The following is an 8,586-nucleotide window of genomic DNA, read 5'->3' on the forward strand; positions in this document are numbered from 1 at the left end:
GAGCCACATTCCCAGTCTTATTTTGTATTTTATTTAGAAACAGGGTCTCACTGAGTGGCTTAGTGCCTCACTTTTGCTGAGGCTGGCTTTGAACTCTCAATCCTCCTGCTTCAGCCTCCAGAGCCACTGGGATTACAGGTGTGTGTCACCATGCCCTGCTATTCCTACCAATCTTTTGACATATGAACACAAAAATGTATTACAAGGAAATTCAGTGCAGTACTGCTTTTCATATGAAAACCAGGGGAAAAAACACCTAAGTGTCTATAAACAGGGACAAGTTAAATAACTTGCTATAATCAGACATGAAATATTACACAGCTATTAAAAACCATGGAGAGCATTATTTTCCTATTGTTTGTTGACTGGAGAAAACACTGATAATCTGTGTTGAATGATCTTAGGTAGGAAAATCTGTTGTTCTTCTTGCATTAGTCATGTATCTTAAGAAATCAGGAAGGACTTGATCTTCATCTCTTACTACCTATTCTTAGGATTTCTCACCCATTTGTTTCTCTAAATGAATTTTTACTATGGCTTCTGCATTCTGCATTCTGCTTAGAAAGATCTTTCCTTTCCAAGATTATAAACAAAGTTCACCTGTATTTTCTCTTGGAGAACTTTATGGTTTCATATTTTGTTTTTAAATTTGGGTCCATCTGGACTTTATTCAGGTGTAAGGTGTGAGGTAGGGATTCAGTTTCATTTTTCCCAGAGGGCTGACTTTGGTTTTCTCTACGCCCTGCTTTGCGTCTTCTCCCTCTGATGAGAGACACCTCCTTTTGCTTACATGCTGAGTTTTCATGCCTGTCCCCCTCCATTTCTGTGCTCTGGTCTGGATGGAGCAGTGTATTTCTTTTCCAGCACTGTGTAACTTTAAAACTGACTGCGGTTTCTAGTCCGTTGTAACATCTGGTGAAGCCAGCACTCCTTCACTACTTTTGTTTTTCCTTCAATTTCCTGGCGGGTCTTGCATATTTATTTTTCCAGATGAAATTTAGTATCATTTTGTCAAGTTCCAAAAAAATAAAAGAAAATAAAAACCTGGCTGGTCTAAGGCTTTTCTTACCAGTGAGTACAGTATTTTCCTAGGTTATTGACAGGAACCTTTCGCCCTTTATTTGGTTGTCTATCTCTCCCCTGTTAATTTTGTCTGTGGGACAGAAGATGTTTTGTTTTGATATCATCAAATGCATTCTCCTTTCCTTAAAAAAAAAAAAAGAAAAAAGAAAAACCTCCGCGATTCTGAGGCTTGCGCACTCCCCGTCCCTCCAGAGTCTGGTCAGTCTGCACGCCCGCTCCTGGCCAGGCTTCCCAGGATTCACTTGGCTCTATAAATCATCTCGTTTTCAGCATGTGAGAAAGACGGGAAGAAAGCTCCAGTTTGGTTTCTTCTTTGCCACTCCTCCCACGTCCCTTTGTCCCCAGCAGACGACCTTGTCCTCTACAAGGTTCTTCTCCAGGAGCTCCGCCCCGCTCCCCATTCCGTCCCATTCATGCCTGCTTGGCCGACGTAGCAGGGACTCGGCCATCTATTTTAACACCCAAGAGCCCGATTGCTCATGGCTTCTCAAAATATTCTTTGGATTTCTCACCCGAATATTTCCCAAAATAGGCACGACTCACTTGGCTCTCCCAAGAACCCCGTAAAGAAGGCGAGAAGGAAGGATCAATCCCCTCGCTGGGTGTGTGCTTGGGCTGTGAAGGGTGGGGACAGCCTGGACGACAGGCTGTTATGGTGCCTGTGAGGGGAAAGTGCAGTGCGCTTCGGAGGACCCATGGAGAGTCCTCTGGGGAAGCCGAGTCTCCACCCGCATCAACTCTGGCTGAGTTTGACGGGAAGAGGAAGCAGGTGGTGGCAGGGGGTGTGTATACAGTGGTGACAATACTCAGCCTCAGACCATGTGCTCTGGGGACCATCTCCCTGAACTCTTAGGAAAACCCCCATAACCATGAACCAGGGTAGGAGAATCAGATGCCAGAACAGGGGGTCCCTTTTCGGGGCTGTGGTGGGAGGAGCAGCATAGGTATGAGAGATGGGGGTCCCCTGCCTCCCTGAGGTGGCCCCTCCACACACATGGGTTCTACCCATCTTGGTGGCCTCAGGTGCTGGGGTGGTGTCCCTTGAGGGCTCAGAGTTCAGTGCCCATGTCATTAGCATGTGTGGTAACAGGTGCACGGTCTGGGAGGAGGGGCCATCAAAGCAGCCTTGGGAGGACCCTGCATTTGCAGTGGACTTTAACAGGTCAGTAGCCTCCCAAGGGAGGAGAGCTGTGCAGATGGGGTTCCAGGCAGGCAACTCCCCGCTCAGATGCTCAGCCAATCCAGGGCCATAACTCAATGCTGGGGTGGGGGATGTCCCATGTCCCCGGAGGGCCAGAGGGGGGACTTCCAGGTCGGACAGTCTCCAGGGGGAACAAGAAAAGCAATGCCCACCCCCACCTCCCTGCTCTCCGCTCCCCAGCAACACACTCCACCCTGGCTTACAGGCTCTGCCTAGGATCAGGGAGGTTGTTTATTTCTTTCCTTTATTTTTAGCTTTTATCTTAATCAAGTTTATATAGGCAAATAGTTCTACAAAGTTTGTTAGGAAAAAAAGCAGTTCCCTGTAACTCTCCTCCCGCCTGCGCCATCTCCAGAGGCGACTCTTCCACCTCCTTCCACTAATCACGGTGGTTTCTACCCTGTGCCAAGGTGCGCTGAGACGGCACCCGCTGTCAGCCTTGCTCGTTCGGAGAGGTGAGGGCGTCGCTGGCTCCCGGGTGTCCCTCATCCATGCCTCGAATGGTGAAGGGAGGCTGCATGTGGTCACTCCCGTAACCTTCCCTGCACGATGTCCCCGGATCCCAGCTGATACTTGTCCTGTTTCTCCTTTGCCTAGTTTTCCAGACAACTGTTACTCATCCAGCCCTGAGCTCTCCTTGCCCTACCTCCCGGCTCCCCAGGCCTCCTCCCCACTCACGGGAGAGTGGAGGAGTCTGCGCTGGGCCCAGCTGTGTCCTGGGTCTTCCTCCCCAGCAGCCCGGGGGTTCCACTCCCCTTCTCCCATCTCTGGAGCCCCAAGCCTTCCTCTCTCTTGACTTTCTCATTCTGGTGAAAAATCTCGTGGTCATCTCTCCAGGAGGGTCTGAGGGAAGCGCAGTCTGTTCTCATGACTACGCAGCGATGTTCGTGAAGTCACAGAGGCCCTGGCCCTGGGCAATCAGGGGAAGCACAGGTGGTTCCCAGAGTCTGTGGTCACACGCTTCTGTCAGCTGGTCAACCTAGCATGGTGTTGTTTGTTTCTGTGTAAAGGCACCTGGATGTATATTGTCAGCTCATTAAACTGAATTCATGGCCATGATCCTGTAACTCGTGGCCAAGGGCACTACAACTCATGACCAAGATCAGGCAACTCATGGCCAAGGGCACTACAACTCAAGGTCACTCAAGTACCTCATGACCAAGGGCACTGTAACTCATGACCAAGATCAGGCAACTCATGGCCAAGGGCACTACAACTCATGACCAAGATCAGGCAACTCATGGGCAAGGGCACTGTAACTCAAGGTCACTCAAGTACCTCATGACCAAGGGCACTGTAACTCATGACCAAGATCAGGTAACTCATGGCCAAGGGTACTGTAACTCATGACCAAGATCAGGTAACTCATGGCCAAGGGTACTGTTACTCATTACCAAGATCAGGCAACTCATGGCCAAGGGCACTATAACTCAAGGTCACTCAAGTACCTCATGACCAAGGGCACTGTAACTCATAACCAAGATCAGGTAACTCACGGCCAAGGGTACTGTAACTCATGACCAAGATCAGGTAACTCACGGCCAAGGGTACTGTAACTCATGACCAAGATCAGGTAACTCACGGCCAAGGGTACTGTAACTCATGACCAAGATCAGGTAACTCACGGCCAAGGGTACTGTAACTCATGACCAAGATCAGGTAACTCATGGCCAAGGGCACTACAACTCATGACCAAGATCAGGCAACTCATGGCCAAGGGCACTGTAACTCAAGGTCACTCAAGTACCTCATGACCAAGGGCACTGTAACTCATGACCAAGATCAGGTAACTCATGACCAAGGGCACTGTAACTCATGACCAAGATCAGGTAACTCATGGCCAAGGGTACTGTAACTCATGACCAAGATCAGGTAACTCATGGCCAAGGGTACTGTACCTCATTACCAAGATCAGGTAACTCACGGCCAAGGGTACTGTAACTCATAACCAAGATCAGGTAACTCACGGCCAAGGGTACTGTAACTCATTACCAAGATCAGGTAACTCATGGCCAAGGGTACTGTAACTCATTACCAAGATCAGGTAACTCACGGCCAAGGGTACTGTAACTCATAACCAAGATCAGGTAACTCACGGCCAAGGGTACTGTAACTCATGACCAAGATCAGGTAACTCACGGCCAAGGGTACTGTAACTCATGACCAAGATCAGGTAACTCACGGCCAAGGGTACTGTAACTCATGACCAAGATCAGGTAACTCACGGCCAAGGGTACTGTAACTCATAACCAAGATCAGGTAACTCACGGCCAAGGGTACTGTAACTCATAACCAAGATCAGGTAACTCACGGCCAAGGGTACTGTAACTCATTACCAAGATCAGGTAACTCACGGCCAAGGGTACTGTACCTCATTACCAAGATCAGGTAACTCATGGCCAAGGGCACTGTAACTCATAACCAAGATCAGGTAACTCACGGCCAAGGGTACTGTAACTCATTACCAAGATCAGGTAACTCACAGCCAAGGGTACTGTAACTCATGACCAAGATCAGGTAACTCATGGCCAAGGGCACTATAACTCAAGGTCAATCAGGTAACTCATGGCCAAGGGTACTGTAACTCATAACCAAGATCAGATAACTCATGGCCAAGGGTACTGTAACTCATAACCAAGATCAGGTAACTCATGGCCAAGGGTACTGTAACTCAAGGTCAATCAGGTAACTCACGGCCAAGGGTACTGTAACTCATTACCAAGATCAGGTAACTCATGGCCAAGGGCACTGTAACTCAAGGTCAATCAGGTAACTCACGGCCAAGGGCACTGTAACTCATTACCAAGATCAGGTAACTCATGGCCAAGGGCACTGTAACTCAAGGTCAATCAGGTAACTCACGGCCAAGGGCACTGTAACTCATTACCAAGATCAGGTAACTCATGGCCATGGGCACTGTAACTCATTACCAAGATCAGGTAACTCATGGCCATGGGCACTGTAACTCATTACCAAGATCAGGTAACTCATGGCCATGGGCACTGTAACTCAAGGTCAATCAGGTAACTCACGGCCAAGGGCACTGTAACTCATTACCAAGATCAGGTAACTCATGGCCATGGGCACTGTAACTCATTACCAAGATCAGGTAACTCATGGCCAAGGGCACTATAACCTATGGCCAAGGGCGCTGTAACTCACGGCCAAGGGCACTGTAACTCATTACCAAGATCAGGTAACTCATGGCCAAGGGCACTGTAACTCAAGGTCAATCAGGTAACTCACGGCCAAGGGCACTGTAACTCATTACCAAGATCAGGTAACTCATGGCCAAGGGCACTGTAACTCAAGGTCAATCAGGTAACTCACGGCCAAGGGCACTGTAACTCATTACCAAGATCAGGTAACTCATGGCCAAGGGCACTGTAACTCAAGGTCAATCAGGTAACTCACGGCCAAGGGCACTGTAACTCATTACCAAGATCAGGTAACTCATGGCCATGGGCACTGTAACTCATAACCAAGATCAGGTAACTCATGGCCATGGGCACTATAACTCAAGGTCAGTCAGGTAACTCATGGCCAAGGGCACTGTAACTCATTACCAAGATCAGGTAACTCACGGCCAAGGGCACTGTAACTCATTACCAAGATCAGGTAACTCATGGCCAAGGGCACTATAACCTATGGCCAAGGGCGCTGTAACTCATGGCCAAGGGTACTGTAACTCATTACCAAGATCAGGTAACTCATGGCCATGGGCACTGTAACTCAAGGTCAATCAGGTAACTCATGGCCATGGGCACTGTAACTCATTACCAAGATCAGGTAACTCACGGCCAAGGGCACTGTAACTCATTACCAAGATCAGGTAACTCATGGCCATGGGCACTGTAACTCAAGGTCAGTCAGGTAACTCATGGCCAAGGGCACTGTAACTCATTACCAAGATCAGGTAACTCACGGCCAAGGGTACTGTAACTCATTACCAAGATCAGGTAACTCATGGCCAAGGGCACTGTAACTCATTACCAAGATCAGGTAACTCACGGCCAAGGGCACTGTAACTCATTACCAAGATCAGGTAACTCATGGCCAAGGGCACTATAACCTATGGCCAAGGGCGCTGTAACTCATGGCCAAGGGTACTGTAACTCATTACCAAGATCAGGTAACTCACGGCCAAGGGTACTGTAACTCATGACCAAGATCAGGTAACTCACGGCCAAGGGTACTGTAACTCATTACCAAGATCAGGTAACTCACGGCCAAGGGTACTGTACCTCATTACCAAGATCAGGTAACTCATGGCCAAGGGCACTGTAACTCATAACCAAGATCAGGTAACTCACGGCCAAGGGTACTGTAACTCATTACCAAGATCAGGTAACTCACAGCCAAGGGTACTGTAACTCATTACCAAGATCAGGTAACTCACGGCCAAGGGTACTGTAACTCATTACCAAGATCAGGTAACTCACAGCCAAGGGTACTGTAACTCATTACCAAGATCAGGTAACTCATGGCCAAGGGCACTGTAACTCATAACCAAGATCAGGTAACTCACGGCCAAGGGTACTGTAACTCATTACCAAGATCAGGTAACTCACGGCCAAGGGTACTGTAACTCATTACCAAGATCAGGTAACTCATGGCCAAGGGCACTGTAACTCATTACCAAGATCAGGTAACTCACGGCCAAGGGCACTGTAACTCATTACCAAGATCAGGTAACTCACGGCCAAGGGTACTGTAACTCATGACCAAGATCAGGTAACTCACGGCCAAGGGTACTGTAACTCATTACCAAGATCAGGTAACTCACGGCCAAGGGCACTGTAACTCATTACCAAGATCAGGTAACTCACGGCCAAGGGCACTGTAACTCATAACCAAGATCAGGTAACTCACGGCCAAGGGTACTGTAACTCATTACCAAGATCAGGTAACTCACAGCCAAGGGTACTGTAACTCATTACCAAGATCAGGTAACTCACGGCCAAGGGTACTGTAACTCATTACCAAGATCAGGTAACTCACAGCCAAGGGTACTGTAACTCATTACCAAGATCAGGTAACTCATGGCCAAGGGCACTGTAACTCATAACCAAGATCAGGTAACTCACAGCCAAGGGTACTGTAACTCATTACCAAGATCAGGTAACTCACAGCCAAGGGTACTGTAACTCATTACCAAGATCAGGTAACTCATGGCCAAGGGCACTGTAACTCATAACCAAGATCAGGTAACTCATGGCCAAGGGCACTGTAAGTCATAACCAAGATCAGGTAACTCACGGCCAAGGGTACTGTAACTCATTACCAAGATCAGGTAACTCACGGCCAAGGGCACTACAACTCATGACCAAGATCAGGTAACTCACAGCCAAGGGTACTGTAACTCATTACCAAGATCAGGTAACTCACGGCCAAGGGTACTGTAACTCATTACCAAGATCAGGTAACTCACAGCCAAGGGCACTGTAACTCATTACCAAGATCAGGTAACTCACGGCCAAGGGCACTGTAACTCATTACCAAGATCAGGTAACTCACGGCCAAGGGCACTGTAACTCATAACCAAGATCAGGTAACTCACGGCCAAGGGTACTGTAACTCATTACCAAGATCAGGTAACTCACAGCCAAGGGTACTGTAACTCATTACCAAGATCAGGTAACTCATGGCCAAGGGCACTGTAACTCATTACCAAGATCAGGTAACTCACGGCCAAGGGCACTGTAACTCATTACCAAGATCAGGTAACTCATGGCCAAGGGCACTGTAACTCATAACCAAGATCAGGTAACTCACGGCCAAGGGTACTGTAACTCATTACCAAGATCAGGTAACTCACGGCCAAGGGCACTGTAACTCATTACCAAGATCAGGTAACTCACGGCCAAGGGTACTGTAACTCATTACCAAGATCAGGTAACTCACGGCCAAGGGCACTGTAACTCATTACCAAGATCAGGTAACTCATGGCCAAGGGCACTATAACCTATGGCCAAGGGCGCTGTAACTCACGGCCAAGGGCACTGTAACTCATTACCAAGATCAGGTAACTCATGGCCAAGGGCACTGTAACTCATTACCAAGATCAGGTAACTCATGGCCAAGGGCATTATAACCTATGGCCAAGGGCGCTGTAACTCATGGCCAATTCAGCCGAATCATCACCAAGGACACTCTAACTTGGGGTCAGGGATGCTAACTCATGGCCAAGGGCTCTGTAAGTCATAGTCAAAGGCACTATAATTCATGGCCATATCAGCGGACTCAGCTAAGGGTACTGTAAATCATGACCAAGATCAGGGAACTTACGGCCAAGGTCACTG

Source organism: Callospermophilus lateralis, chromosome 4 (assembly GCF_048772815.1).
Source record: "Callospermophilus lateralis isolate mCalLat2 chromosome 4, mCalLat2.hap1, whole genome shotgun sequence".
NCBI classification, from domain to species: Eukaryota; Metazoa; Chordata; class Mammalia; order Rodentia; family Sciuridae; genus Callospermophilus; species Callospermophilus lateralis.